General features: G+C 39.2%; 1 long non-coding RNA gene across 1 annotated transcript; it reads left to right on the top strand.

Moving 5' to 3' along the window:
- Positions 1–10: 10 nt before the first annotated feature.
- Positions 11–13,571, top strand: LOC144282907 (uncharacterized). The gene is made up of 2 exons (XR_013351321.1): positions 11–124; positions 13,226–13,571. It is a non-coding gene; the product is annotated as an uncharacterized LOC144282907 (long non-coding RNA).
- Positions 13,572–16,121: the final 2,550 nt, after the last annotated feature.

Here is a 16,121-nt window from a genome sequence, read left to right as displayed (position 1 = left end):
TCTGTTGTCATGGGGACAGGAGTGGTAACTGCCAAGTACTTCCCATACTAGATCTGGAACTGGATCTCACCTTTCATTTTAGGTGTTGTCTATCCCTCTTCTAGACTGTGAATCCTTATCATTAGTGAGTATCTTTATCTCTATATCATGTATACATAGAGAGTGGTCTGGAACTGTGGTCAACACAGATCCCCTTGTATCCTTTAACTTATGCCGTGTGTCCACTCCTAGCCTCTGCTTTGCTATTAAATCTCCCATATGAGATTTTATTTAGACAAGTAACCCAGGACTACCAAAGCTGCTTTGCCTGCGTGAAGAGCCAGAAATACCTTGGCATTTATGTTCTTATCCAAGCCACCAGCAGTGTGTGATTATAAAACACCCAGCTCTCTTGCCTCAAGTCAGGGCCGTCCTGTGGTAAAATGTACAATCCAGACATCCCTGAAGGATTGGGCTGAGTCGGGACCTTACAGGGAAAATGTGCCCCAATTGTCTGATTCTTCCCCATACTGCTTCAACACCTCTCACCACACTTCACTATAATACTTGCCCTTGAATATTCGGCTAGGCTCTACTTTTGGGATATTCAACACAAGGTTGTGTAATTGCATGTAAGTATCATCTACCTTTTTTAATAAATTGAGCTATGGGTCAAGATTTATTGTTTTGCACGTGGATGACCAATTCGGCCAGTACCATTTGTTGAAAATACAATCCTTTCTCTACCGACTGGCCTTTGCATCTTGTTTAGAATCAATTGATCGTATGTGTGTGGATCTATTTCTGAGCTCTTTATTATGTTCCATTGATTTATGTGTCTGTGCTTTTTGCCAATAGAAGACTGTCCAGCTTACTGTAGCTTAAGACTACATTTTGAAAGCAGGTACTTTAAGTCCTCCAGTTTTGTTCTTTTCCAAATTATTTCTCCTATCTTTGTTTTTTTGCTTTTCAAAATAAATTCAGAATTTGCTTGTTGATTTCTCCAAAAGTCTTGCCAATATTTTCTCTAGGATTATGTTTCCTCTATAGATGAATTTATTGAAATTGACATCTTAACCAGTATAGTCTTCAAATTCAGTGCGGCAGTGTATATTTCTCTATTAATTTAGCCTCCTTTCAATTCTCTCATGACTGCTTTGTATACAAATCTTGCACATACGTTAAATTTACTTTCAAGGGTTTTATGTCTTTGTGTTTTTACCAGTTTTCAGTTTTCATTACTAGTATACAGATATACAATGGATTTTTTGGTATATTGATTTTGTGTCCTGTAATCTTCATAAACTCTTTTTAGTTCTCATATTTTTGTACCCCAAATTGGTTACATTGTATTTACATTTAATTCATTCTGAATTCCATTTTCCAATATTTTGTAAAGATACTTTTTGTTCATATGAACAGGACATATCATCCCATAATTTTCATTCTTCTGATGTCTTTGTCTGGTTTGGGGATAATATTTGCCTCAAGAAATGATCTCCAAAATGTTTCCTTCTCTCCTATTGTTGTGGAACAGTTTGTATAAAATGGGTAATTTATATCCTTAAGAGTTTGGTAGAATTTTTTGGTGAAGATATTTGAGTCAGTCTTTTTCTTTTTTGGAAAGTATTCCATTTCTTCAAAGTTATAGGAATAGTTAGGTCACCAATTTTCACTTCATTGAATTTGTCAGTTTGTGTCTAATAAATGAGTGGTTTCATCTAAGATGAAATTTCATCTAAGGTGTAGAATTTTCTGGCATAGATCATTTTTTTGGTTCATGTTACCTTGTAATATCTTTCTTGCGTTGGTGGTAATCTCTCTTGCATTTCTGATACTAGCAATATGACATCTCTCATTTTCTTCTTGAGTCAGTTGGTTATATATTTATCAGTTTTATTGATCTTCTTAGTAAATTTTGTTTTTTGTTTCATAAATTGATTTTTTCCATTAGTTTTGCTGTCCGTAATTTCATTTCAATCTGATCTTATCTTTATTAATTCATTTCTTCTGCTTGTTAGGGTTTAATTTCTTCTTCTTCTCTTTAGGTTTTTTTTTTTTTTTTCTCCACAAAAGACACAGAGAGAGAGAGAGAGAGAGAGAGAGGCAGAGACACAGGCAGAGGGAAAAGTAGGCTCCATGCAGGGAGCCCGATGTGGGGTTCCATCTCGGGTCCCCAATATCACACCCCCAGCCGTAGGCGGCGCTAAACCGCTGAGCCATTGGGGCTGCCCTTTTTTTTTTTAAGGTGGAAATTGAGGATTTGATTTCTGATCATTATTTTTAAAATTAATTTTTTAGAATAATGAAACATTTAATGGTATAAACCTCCTTCTAAGCACTGCTTTAGCTAATTTCAACAAATTTTCATTTCTTAAATTTTCACTTTTCTCAATTAAAATTATTTTCTAATTTCCGATGTGAGTTCTTCTTTGACTCATGTGTTATTCTTAAATATACTGTTAATTTTACAAACTTAGATCTTTTTCAGCTCTCTATTATTGATTTTAGTTTCCTTTCATTAGAGGGCAGAGAACATGCCTTGTATGATTTTAAATGAATTATAAGGATGCCCTCACATATCTTGGTTTTCTCTCATGGTCTTCTCTGTTTTGTCAGTTCTGTGAGTGACGTGTAAGGAAGCTCTGCTTTTAGGGGTGCCTGGGTGGCTCATTCAGCTGATCATTGACTCTTGATTTTAACTCAGGTCATAAATCTCAGGGTTGTGAGTTTGAGCCCTATATCAGGCTCTGCACTCAGCATGGAGTCTGCTCCAGGTTCTCTCTCTCCCTCTCCCTCTGCCCTTCTCCCCCAATAAAAAAATGAATAAAATCTTTAAGGATGCTCTACTTTTAGGTTCATTACTACATTAAGGATTATTTTGTCTTATTTTTTTTCTTTACCCCTTTATCATCATGTTGTTATCTTTATGGATGTCCTTCTATATCCTGGCAATAATACTGCTTCAGAAGCCTCTTCTTATATTAATATGGGCATTTCGGTCTTATTTGTGTCTGCATGGTGTATCATTTACCATACTTATAATTTTAAGTTGTTTTATGTTAACAACAACAAAAATAAAAGAAAGAAAAAGAAAAGTATTCTCTTCACTAGAAAACTTACTAAAGAAGCGAACAGATAGGGCACATACTGGGTATATCATGTAATACTGTATATATATTAGATATTATATACATATATTCTCTCTTTCACTCTATAGAGGATGATGTAGCTTTGGTTCTATTCATAATAACTCTCTGCTAGAGGAAGACAAATGCTAGCATGAAACCCAATGTACTTTGAAGGCCCATTTATGATGTCTTCAATCTTTCAAATCTGAATTTAATTAATATCATCATAATAAAGTAATGGTGATATAACAGTAATAATAATGGTGATGCTAGGGCAGCCCCAGTGGCCCAGTGGTTTAGCACCGCCTTCAGCCCAGGGCCTGATCCAAAGACCCAAAATTGAGTCCCACATCAGGCTCCTCCCATGGAGCCTGCTTCTCCCTCTGCCTGTATCTCTGGCTCTCTCTCTCTCTGTCTATCATGAATAAATAAATAAAATCTTAAAAAAATAATAGTGATGCTAAATATTCTTAAATGTACTATGTGCTAGCAATAAGTTCTTAACCTACATAATGTCATTTAATTTTCATAAGAGTCCAATGGATTAAATCTTTCTATTAACCCCATGTATAGCTTGGGGTAGGCGACCTTCTAAATATGCTGCCCACTCCCCCAAGATTCTGTTGTTTCTGGCTATCCAATCAAACCATAAACTAGATACTGTTGTGAAAAAACTTTATAAATGTAGTTAGGATGGTTCATCAGTTGACGGTAAGAAAGAGGGAATTTCCAGGCAGGATTAAGTTAATTACATGAGCCCCTAAAAGCAAGGAATTTTCTCTGGATGCAGGAAAGTGCAAAGAGAAATCAGATTTGAAGCATGAAAAGGGCCGGGTATGCATGGTTGGTTGGAAGATGGAGAGGACCACGTGAGAAGGAATGATCGTTAGAAGAGGGGGACTCTCAGTTAACCCAAGTACCCTCAGGAGACAGATCTCAGTGCTCCAAGCACAAGGAACTGGGTTTGTCACCTCCCTGAAGAAGACTGAAAGTGAATTATTTTTCAGATCCTCCAGATACACCTCTTTCAGGCTTTGCAAAGGCTCTAAATAGAGTCCAGGTGAACCGATCCCACTGTCTCACCTACAGAACTGGAATTTAATAAATGGGCATTGCTTTGAGTTGCTAAGTTTGTGATAATTTGCTACACATGAAGAGAAAACTAATACACAGTTAACATGAATGGAATTTAGAAAGATTGTGTAACTTGCCCAGTTTAGTCTGAATCAAAAACCTTTGCATTTTACCACTATGCTAATATCAAAAAAAAAAAATTACTTTTTACTATACATGTAAACTCTTTTCTCTTGCATAAATACCAAATTCTCTTTTTTTTTTTCATCATTACCAACCATTTATAATTCTTTACATTCTCTAACACCACACAAGCACCTAGCTGGAATTCAACAAAGGAAAAGTCTCATTAAATTGATTTGAATTCTTAAATTTGATGCATTTCCTATCCCCCTCAGATCTTAAGCTGAAAAAGATTTTAATGAAGCTTGCATAAATCAGAGTGGCATTATATGGTCTAATAGTTAACTAATCTTTAATTGTGCAGTACTTTGAAATTTAATGACCATTATAGAGAATTGTCAGGATTAAAATGAACCAGGGAGGCTCACAAGAGAAGAACAAAGTAGAAAAAATGCACATTGCTGATGCCAAGAGTGGCATTTTTGTTGCTATCTTCCTTTGGGAGATTTTGCAGTAAAATTAAAATCGGGTCTATTGTTCAATTGTTTTTGATAGTTTCTTTTCTATTGTTTGCTGACTTGAGTTGTCATCTGTTGACAAATGGAACAATAGGAACAAATCAATCAAAATTTTTCTGTATATGGGGACAATAGGTCCAGAAAACAAAGGCTAGAGAAGGAGATGTAACCTGATTTGCTATCCTGACAAAAAGGCCTCTAAAACATTAAAACAGAAAGCACAAGGAACATAAAACAACAGCAACAATCAATGCCAAAAAGAACTTAATCATTTTACTTCATAATATGTATCACTTAAAACTTCATGGAGTTTTTTTCAAAATCTTAACTGGATTCATCTACTATTTATTGAGCCCCTCCCATGGATCAGAGGAATTGTGTTTCATACATTATCTAATTTCTTTTTCAGTATTTCCATAAAGCAAGCAAACCTGTTTTTTTCCCCCCAGTTTACAGATGAGATATCAGGTAGTCAAAATACTGATGAAACTTTTTCAAATGTCCAAAACTTGTTTGTAACATAATGTGAAACAGTAGCTTGAAGCCAGATGTCAACTAGTGTTTTAATGACGATCCTAAAAAGTCAGAATTGAGGAAATAAACTCACTTCTCAAAAGAAGTTATCTTTACATGTTGAGTAGCCATATTTACCAAACTCAATATAGGCATAAGCAATAGAACAATGAGAATATTTGAAATTCAATGACCAGGAATACATAAGGCATGTGGGCCATTACATACATATGCATGGCCACAGGAGATGGTGAAAATGAACACCTTTATAATTCAGCTTGACAAATGAAAGCAACTCATATGAATGTTCTGATATATAGACAGCTTACTTAAAAATAGACAAAATAGCCTTCAGGTTGGGAGTATGGCAATCTCCATCCTAATGAGTTGTTTTATATATACAAAGGAATATTGTTTCAATCAGGGGCAGGGCGGTCAACATGAATCTAAATGACAAAACCCAGTTGGCATTGCGTTTTTTGGTGCTAGAACAGGAGATGTGCAACAGCCTGCCCATCCCGGGGATGGTGCCTCCCTGTATTAGGGATCCATAGGTGAATTCTAGAAGAGACACCATCCTGAGGTCTTCCCTGAATTCACACTCACCAAACCAGAAGATATTAACCTGACATCCAAATAGATTTGCTTTTAGGAAGAAAAGGTCCTGATCAATTAAAACAAATGTCTAGGTTACTTAGCAAAAATAGCCAACTCTGTATAAGTTAACTAACTGGCATCCTCATGTGCGCTCATTAGTATAGTTGAGAAGAGTTGCAGAATGTTTGATTCACTCAGTGACAAAACTAAGCTGCTGTGTGGGCAAAACTCAGGTTTGCTCTAGCTCTGCCTGTGGTCGTGTGAGCCAGCCACACAAACACAAATACCGTGTGTCCATCTTTTCTTAAGGACTACTCAGGAAAGCCACCGTTTACTCACTGGTGAGGGACTGCTCTTCAGCAAATACTTCCTCCTTTCCGTCACCAGCTGGGGTGGAGTGTACCTCCCTAACCCACTGACTTTGTATTTGGCCATGACTTGCCTTGGATAATGGAATGTGAAGGGATATGACATGGGTAGAGAGGCTAAACGTGTATGTGGTTTCATGTGTCCTCTTGCATGGCTGTAATCCTCCAAAAGAAGCACAAACTCTAGGTGGCCACTGAGTCTGCGGACTACACCTTGGAAGCAAATAGGCAGAGCAAGCCAGATCTCACCTGTAGCCTATAGACAAGTTCACCGGACCCAGATGAGATCAGCCTTGCCCCTGCCGAGCAACAAAAACACGTGTTAGTGTAAGCTACTGAGATTCTCAGTGTTCTGCTATACTACACAAAGATGATAGATAGATGATAGACGATAGATAGATAGATTGATTGATTGATAGACGATAGATAATAGATAGATATAGATACACACATATACATTTGGCTAATACACTCTGTTATTACAATTTCTTTGGCATTTGTGTTTTCCTTGACTTGACCTATTTCCATTTAGATAACATTTCTGCCCAGATCTGACCTCCAGAATTAATGCCGTTTAGTAGACGGTTTCTGCTCCTTGAATTCAGTTGTTGGGCTCAAACATTTTAATATTTTGACTCTAGTTTCCATCAGTGAACTAGTCTGCCCTTAGGCTTCTTGGGTCTCCTGCATTGCCTCTGATTAGAATTCTTCCCTTTATTTTCTATTATTTGAAACAAAAACATTTTTTAAGATTATTTATTTATTTATTCATGAGACACACACACACACACACAGAGAGAGAGAGAGAGAGAGAGAGAGAGGCAGAGACACAGGCAGAGGGAGAAGCAGGCTCCATGCAGGGAGCCCGATGCAGGACTCGATCCCAGGACTCCAGGATCACACCCTGGGCCAAAGGCAGGCGCTAAACCGCTGAGCCACCCAGGGATCCCTGAAACAAAAACTTAAACTTGCATCCCAGCTGGGCCTGTTCTGGCTCCCCTACAACAAGAAGGACAAAGGGGAGGCCTTGGGTTCTGAGGATCTACAGATGGGCATTTAGCAAATTTGGGGCACTCTGTGAGGCCAGAGGCAACAAACAGCTTCCTAATCTTCTCAGTACAGACTATGATACTGCTGGAAAAGGGAGAAATGAGAGAAACCAGGGGCCTCCAAAGCTCTGTCATGTTAACTGGGAAGCGTGAGGCAGGAAGCATGAGGTACAATCCCTTTTTTCCACTACTGAGATTTATTATGTCTCCTTCAGCTTGAGAAATCACCTTCCATGTGGTGACCAGCCTTAACCTCTATAAAAGACTCAATTTAGGTAAAGTAGAACAAACAGCCCCCCAACTTCTCGCCTCTGTTCCCAAGCCCAAGATTGTTACTCAACATTTCTGCCAAACACCATTCTGGATTTCCTTAGCCAGCACCTCAGCTATCATGGGGTGCAGGTAGTGGGGCAACTCTGAGTCTGGTTGTCTGAGGCTGTGATTAGCATCTCATGGAGAGCCATGGTTGCCGTAATTGCCCATTTATGTGTGTCTTCAGTGATGACAGAAGGCAGCTACTCCAGAGGGCTTCCTGGTTCCAGGCACACTCTTTCCTCTCTGCTTAATTAAGCAACAATCCTAGAGAATTAAGGTCATTAGGGTCTGTGACCCTGTTAAAAAAGGGTCTGCTGGACTTTTTGCCTACCCTAAATGCCAGGATGGGATTGGCAGTTTTCAGTTTGGTGGTTCTCTTATACCAACCCTTGTCTTACAGGAACAGCCTCTTCTTGGGACTAAGACCTAAGTTCTATTCAGTAGGCCCAAGTTTCAAGGTTGGGAAGCACAAGTTCCACAAATGAGACACATTCGTATTTCTTTGAGAGGAGCCAATCTACTCTGACCACATGGAATACAGATGCATGGATTCCAGCTTTTGAGGCACTGAATCAAATATATGCCACTGGTATGCATATACAACTTTATGTAGTACACCAGCCCAAAGTTGAATGTCCTCTATTTCATCTGGCCACTTTCCAGTGTCTTGGATCATATTATGATCATATTTATTGTTGTCTCTCCATAATAAAATGAGTCCCCGGATCTGATACAGTTTTGAATGGGATTCTATGCTGATAAATCAGATTTTCTTGAAACAGTAGTGTGAGGGAAGCACGGTGAGCAGGAAAGCAAACCTGGGTCAGTGTTTTAGGTGATGGTATCCATTTAGATATGCTACCATTCAGAGCTCCACCTGCCAGTACCCCACCCCCAAATGGTACATGAGTGCTTGAGAGAAGGTGTGAGTTACAGGATCTTGTGGTGGAGAGAGAGTTGGGGTCCTTCAGTACAGGAAGCAGCATGCATCCTCCTTGGTCTTTACTTCAAGGGAGCTTCTGTTTGTGGGCTGCTCAGTGGATGGAAGAACAGTGAAGTGCACCCTCTGTGGGTCATTCTGCTGCTGTTTGCTGACAAGGTCTACTGGTGAGATCACTTCTGGTGTGATCCTACAGCTTGGGAAAGGGGGAGGAGAAAATCCCCCATAACATGTGCTGAGTGGACTCCATCCCAACCCACAGTCCTGACTATGAGGACTGCATGGCTGTCAAGCAAGGAGCCTTGCTCCACAGTCTTTGGCAACATCTGCAGCGCTCTGGTCTCCTCAGCACTGTCTCCTTAATTCTACACCTTTCCACAGGACAGAGGAGAAAATAGGCTATTGGCCACACTCTGGTAGTGAGAAACCAAGGCCCCTCCACTCTGCCTCACTAAACCTGGCTACTCAATTCCCTGGGATGTGCCTGCCTCTGGTTTGATGCAATGTTTGAGAAAATTGGTATAGGTGCGTGTGGAAGCATTCTGCTGGACTTCTCCTTCTAGAATTCCAGGAAGGGACCTCAGTCTTGGCCTTGCCATCATCCTTAGCAGCACCCCTGGTCTCCTCCTGCTCTGGGCCTTTGCACTGCTTGTCACCTCCTGTTTCTCATATGCACACTTCACAAAGCAGTATTTATTCTTGATGTAAATGATACCTTCAATCAATATTCTATTTTAATCGACTCTGTTGTGTCCTCATCAGTAAGTGGAAACAAACACACCCAAAACAAAACAAAACAAAAAACACCAAAAACCTACAAAAAAACAAGCACATAAAAACTTATTTTAATGTCATTTAATCAATTTTATGACTCATTCTGAGTGTTGAAAACAGAACTACAGGAAATTTGAAAGTCCTTTCCTCTCCCAACGTGACTAGTTTGTTTTTGTTTTTATTTGTTGTTGTTCTGTTTTTACAAAATAGCTAGCAAGTAAAAAAACTCAGCTTCCAACCTCAAAGCTCCTGCATGACCTCTATTCTAGGTCACAGAGATAGGAAGCTGAGAGCTCGGCCAGGGAGGTGAGAAACTGCATAGGAGCCTGGCTTAGGAGTCATTTACAATGGGTGGATTTCATATGTGCAAAACATCATCCTCATTATAGGACCTTCTATTATCTCAGTGTGAATGAGCAGTAAGGTAACATCTGCCGAATGCTAAATCTGGATTCTGGCTGTTTTCCTTCCTTTCTTTCTTTCCCTTCACAGCACAATGACTGCAAACTCTTCTGCTCACATCTCTGGATTCAGGCTCAATTATGGGTCGACAGTGAATAAGGATGTGACTGTTAATAGTGAAAGGTAGCTACACTCCTTATTCCCATCTAGAAACAAAATCTGGGCAGAATCAAACACACATATTTGAAACTAGTCAGAGAACAACATGTATCTCAACCTGGCTTGTTTGGTTTCCCCAAGGACAGAGCGAGGCCTCCCAGGTGAGAGGCTGCCTCAGTGAGCTGCCTCACCCTATACCCCCACAACCCTCTCTCTCCCATTACATGGATATGGATGGGCATGGCTAACAAGGCACATAAGGGAAAGGAGGTGACTAGTGGGAAGGTTTAGAAACTACTATAATTTAGGATCTTAACAGTCTTGTGAAAACATCTCTGGATCATTAAGGCTGGGACATGACTCCACTGGCACATGGTGGATCCAGTGACTAATAAAATTTGCTACAATTTATCAGCCACTGTGCTCTCTCATTTGACACTTCCATGGGTCCATAGCCACTGTGCTCTCTCATTTGACACTTCCATGGGTCCATAGGTCTCTAAATGAGATAATGTGGCCTGGAAGCTGTAGCAATTTATTTCAAGAGAAAAACTGTAGCATGGTCCATTCCATTTGTATGCCTGGTTGGTTACAGATAGCACTGTTCCCACAATGTAAAAAGGTGCTACAGAATGAGTGAAGGGATGGATGATACACAAGTGGACACATAAATGCATGGTCAACTGAGATGAGGATTGGTATTGGGAAATGGTAGAAAATCCATAGGTCAGTCTCTGCTCCCAGTTCCTGGCATGGGCTCCTAAAATTCTTAGAATTTTGTGGGTAATAGAAATGTCTTTTGTTATAAGGAGGCGATTCTTAGACTCCTGGATTAGTGCCAGGTTAGTGTCAGAATTGAATTGAAATGTAGGGTACCCAGGTGGAGTTGCAGAGAATTGCTTGGTGTGGGGAATAAACCCACTCATCTGGTGTCAGAAGTGTTGTGAGTGTGTTGTAGCAAAGGAAGTGTGTAGGGTAAAGGAAGAGGGGAGACTTTTTTTTTTCATCTTCTTTGCATTAAAATAAAAATTAAAATAAAATTCATCAGATATATTTACTGCAAAGGCCCCAGAGCCTTTTAGATGCATTCTAAGTATTCAAAGGAGGGCTAAAATACACGGATTCTTCAACACAATTGATCATTGGTTCCTTTGGTGTGACTGTTGCATGGAGAACACACTCTGGAAACCAGTGATGCAGACACAAGAATATACACTTTAGCCAGAATCAGATATTGAAACTGTGACATTGTTTCTTTAGCTTTGCTCAAAAAGATTGTCATGGCTTAAATGATCTAGTCACAATTTTTTAAAATATTAGTTTATTTCATTGTAGCAGTAGTGGCAAGGTCATATAATGCGTTTTCTCTCATTCTTTATAAAAATTATTAAAGTTGTTCCTGCCCTTCTCTACCCCTCAAACCTGCTAATCACTCCCTTTTCTTTCAATTAATCTTTTCTCCCCCGGTCTACAAGCAAATCTCATTATGGGATGTTAACTCTCAAACCTGAAGATAAAATATTCTTTGATGAGTCTGTCCCTATAATCATTTGCAGGATAATCTTTCATTTAAATATTAGCAAATTGTTGGCAATCTCTTTGCATACCAATGCACTATTCATTGACAATTCTCTATGGTTGTATTCTTAGTGCAAGTTTTAAAGTAAATAATGCTGGCTTATGAGCTGACAAATCTGCTGTTGAAATACTTTCATTTTCTATCCACCAGCTGTCCTCTCTGAGAGGCAAGATGTAATGAATCCCAGGAAGAGGATTATATAGTACCACCTATTCCATTAGGATATTTTATTTCTAAGCTTGAAAGCAGCCAGTTGTGAGCTTAAATATTATATCACAGAGCTTTTGATTAGAATGTTGTTTTGTTATTCATTTTAAACTGCATTGGTTCAAAATGTATTTCTAATTTAATTTTTTTTTCAACTGAATAGCAGGAGTCATAGCAGCTACTATGTTTCTTCAAAGAGTTTCTGGGGGGAAAAAAGTGGTTATTAACTTGGAGTTCAAAGTATGCTCTAGAGAGCAAGGAAGAAGAGAAAATTTCTAAGTGTTGGCAAACAATATAGCATCGTTTATTTAGTTGTTAATAAAACCTTTTTGAGTATCTGCTACATGTAAGTCACTGTGTAATGTGTATAGATATACAATATCTGTGTGTATTCTTGCCCCACAGAAAGTCCGGCATGCAGCTGGTGCTTAATAATTGGATTGTTTCCCCCAACTCTATCCTGTGCTAAGAGTTTGGGTAAAACAGGTCTCAGGAGCTGTCTGACCCCAGTGATAGCTAAGGGGATGTCACGCCAACATGAAGTGATGAGAGGGGAGACTGTCCATCCATTAGCTCCACAGGATTCCGACAAGCAGGGGAACCAAATGGATTAAGATGTTGTCAGCCCTTTTAGAGAATACCAAGGTTCTAACACAGCTTTGCTACTAATGGGAACTCAGTACTTTTCTTTTCCATCAAACACAATAGTATTTTGATTGTTATAACTGCTCAAATGAACCACATTTTCAAAAACAGACCTGTACTGAAAATATGCCCCCAATAATTATCTTTCGCTTCATGCTCAAGGACTGTTGCTCTCACAGTACTTTGACCCACCACGAGTCACTAAGAATTCTTGACTTCGACCCTTGCTTTCTTGCTTGTTCCACTCAAATCTCAGGGCTCAGCATTCAATCCCCTTGCCCCTTCCTTCCTTTTCCCAGACTTTCAATCCCAGATAAAATAAACCTCTGGGTGGTTGTACCACTGGAGAAAATCACACAGCCTAGAAGATTGGTTTTGCTTTAATTTTGTGATTTTGCACCTGTAACAGACTCTGTGAGCAGCTGGGGATACACATCACCTTGGTGCCGTAGTCTTGCTCTCCTGCTGTCTGCGATGCGTTATTTCACAACTTCTCTTTCCCCCCTGAAATTCATATAGCACTTTTCCTCACTCCCAATAGCTGACCTAACTCTATGCTTGGACACCAAAAGACATTGTACAAGACCATTTCACTTTGGTGCAGCTGGAGAATTTCTTTAAGACTGGGCTGCAGGGCTGGAGACCTTCTAAATTGTTTCATGCTATTTGTCAATTTATTTTCCTCCTGTTTTATCTTGCCTCTGTCACTAGGGAACACCTAGAGTTCTACTAAGGACACTTTGTCTGTGTCGAGACCTGATCCATAATCCCTATTAATTATAGGTGCTAGCTGGGCCCATGATCCCATTTTAACCCTATTACCTTTTAACTTCGTATATTTTTGTCTGTTAGTCCAAGACTCCAGGAGAAGACCATGAGTGCTGGGATAGAAGAGGGACTGAGGAATAACACATCCATGGGGACTGAAACTTTTAAAGCAGAATTTGCAGGAGCTTCAGTTACACCAGGATGATTGAGAAGAGCCAAAGAGACGGTGCCATCATGGTGACAAAGATTTTACCTCCTAAATTTTGCTTCTTGAGCTAGAAGTGATAAGTTTCAATAAATCACAGAGATCGTGAGTTACAAACCATATTGACACAGTTGCCATATGTACCCTGGATGCTTTTGCAGATTATTTTAGGAAATTATCTTATTTAAACTTAAGACATTTCATTAAATATAGCCTTGACTGACATTTGAGTTTTGTGATTTTTGCAAGACTAAGTTGTTAAATTGTGTAGAAGTTCTTGAAGCACCGATGTCCCTCTTCCTCCTAAATTCTGATTCAATAGGAGTACAAACAATTCATTCCTCTGTTTATTCATTTCATAATAAGAAATTATGAGAAGGGGTACCTGGGTGGCTCAGTTGGTTAAGCATCTTCCTTCGACTTTGGCATGATCCCAGGGTTCTGGGATGGAGACCCTTCAGCGGGGAACCTGTTTTTCCTGTTTTCCTTCTCCTTCTCCCTGCTTGTGCTCTCTCTCTCTCCATTAAATACATACATACATAAAAAAGAAATTACAAGAAGAAATTATTACAAGAAGAAATATTTCTGAAACCCCTACACTATTTCAGGTTTTTTTTTTCTCATTCTAGGCTTTGATATTTAAGATATCAAAATAAATAAAATTATTGTTTTCAAAGAGCTTGCGTTCTGTGGAATGGGATATACAATAAACTTACATCTATGTATATTGCATCAGTGTCTACATAGCGTGATAAATACTATGAGAAAAAGTAAAACAGGCTCAGGAAAAGGTACTGAAAAGTGCCAGGGGGAGGTAACTATTTTATATGGACTTGTCAGCAAAGGCTTCATCAGGCAGGCCACGTTTGATCAGATACTCAAGAAAGGAGGGAACAAGTCCAGAAGATGCAGATCCAAGGCCATTGCAGCATGAAGAGACTGAGGAGGAAGTGTACTGAGTGTGCCTGAGAAACAATAGGAGGCAAGTAAGACCTGAGGAAGTGACTGGAAGCGAGAGCCAAAGGGGTAGATCAAAGACAAGTATAGGTGCAGATCTTCTGGGATTCCACAGACAACTGCCAATAGAGAATTTCCAATAGAGATGGAAAGGTATAGGAGAATTTTCAGAGGACATGTAACATGGTCTGATTTAAGATTCAATGGGATTCCTGTTCTGGCTGCTGATGTTGGTGTGTGGGGCTATGTGGGGGGTGTGAGGGTTAGAGAGGAATCTGGGAGGTGAATGAGCCAATGCATTAAAAGTGAGAAAGGCTGGAACACAGGGTGGTGACAGGGAGGCAAGTAAGAAAGGATCAAGTACTGAATATATTCAGATTTATTTAAAAGGTAGAACCAACAGAATTTGCAGATAGATTCATTGTGGCTGGTAAGAGAAGACCAAAAAATTGGGTGATTGGTTGTGTAAGTCACTGAAGAAAGAAAGACTGGAAGGGGTGGTTGGAAGTAGGGAAAGGAAGAGTTTATGTTTTGATGTTATTTAGAGATGTGTTATGCATGATTGGTTGATGGGTAAGGCACGTAGTAGTGTTAATGAGTCTAGATGTGTTTGGAGCATATAAGATGCTGAGCTGGTGATTGAATCATGACTCTAAAATTGGGAGAGAAAGTTGGACTATAAATATAAATTTGGGAGTTTGTAGTATTCATAAGATATTTAAAATCACAAAAGTGGACGATTCTAATAATAGTTTTAAAAATGAATGAATGGAATCCCCTCCCAAGGAATGAGTCCACAGAAAGGATTGGTGAGGTCTGAGCCTGGATCACTCTAGCACTGGAGCAGGAAGGGAGGTAGGTAAATGAATGTGATGCTGGGAGCATGTTTGTTTTCCTCGATATGATACATAGAAGCTTATTATGTAAGAGTGAAGATTGGAGGTGGCATTGGAGGGTTTAGGAGAGAAGATGAACTACAAGACATCTATCTAGGAAAGTGGAAGATTGTAGAGACTGATGAAGTAATATAAAATCAACACTAACAGCCACTTGAGTTTAGAGAGTATAGAATTGACATGAAACCACAAGGTTGATTCCACTTTCCCTCAGTCACCTTCAGACCATAGGCGTGATGGCACAGAGTAATGTAAAGGCTTTCATTTCACTCAGGTAAGGTGTTCACTTGGCAAATTCAGGGGAAAGAGTAGCATATAGAAATTTGATTTAAAAGAATGAGGCTAAAAAAAAAAAAAAAGAATGAGGCTAATGATGAACTTCGGACTGTAAGTGGAACCAAATATTAACATAAAGTCATGGATGGTGGAAGACACAATAATGATGGGGTAGCATCAATGCAATACGGGTTTCTGAGGGAAGAAAGAATTGCTGGAATTAGATACCAGAAGAAATAAGTTGGAAAAGTAGGAGCTATCAGTTAGAAGATAGAAAGTATGGAAATCCGATTATCAAGAGTATGCAACTGTTGGTAATGACAAGGTCTAGAATATGGATTTGAATGATCTTCACTGAAGGAGGCATTATACATTTAATGGGATCTCAAAACTATTAAAAGAAATATGAAATAAATAAGCAGGTGGACAACACCCAAGCATGTTAAATTCACAACATCAAATCCAATAAAAAAAAATTACCGGATCCGCCGAGAAGCAGGGAAAATGGAGCCAGACCCAGAAATGACACAGCTAATGTGATTAGTGGGCATTGAAAACAGTTGATATGAATAAATTCTGTATGTTCAAGAATCTAGAGAAAAGTATGAGGAATGTCATGGAAGATATAAAACGCATTAATATCATA

This window comes from Canis aureus, chromosome 14, assembly GCF_053574225.1.
Source record: "Canis aureus isolate CA01 chromosome 14, VMU_Caureus_v.1.0, whole genome shotgun sequence".
In the NCBI taxonomy this organism is placed as follows: Eukaryota; Metazoa; Chordata; class Mammalia; order Carnivora; family Canidae; genus Canis; species Canis aureus.
The sequence above is the reverse complement of the archived record's forward strand: the minus strand, read 5'-3'. Positions and strand labels throughout refer to the sequence as shown.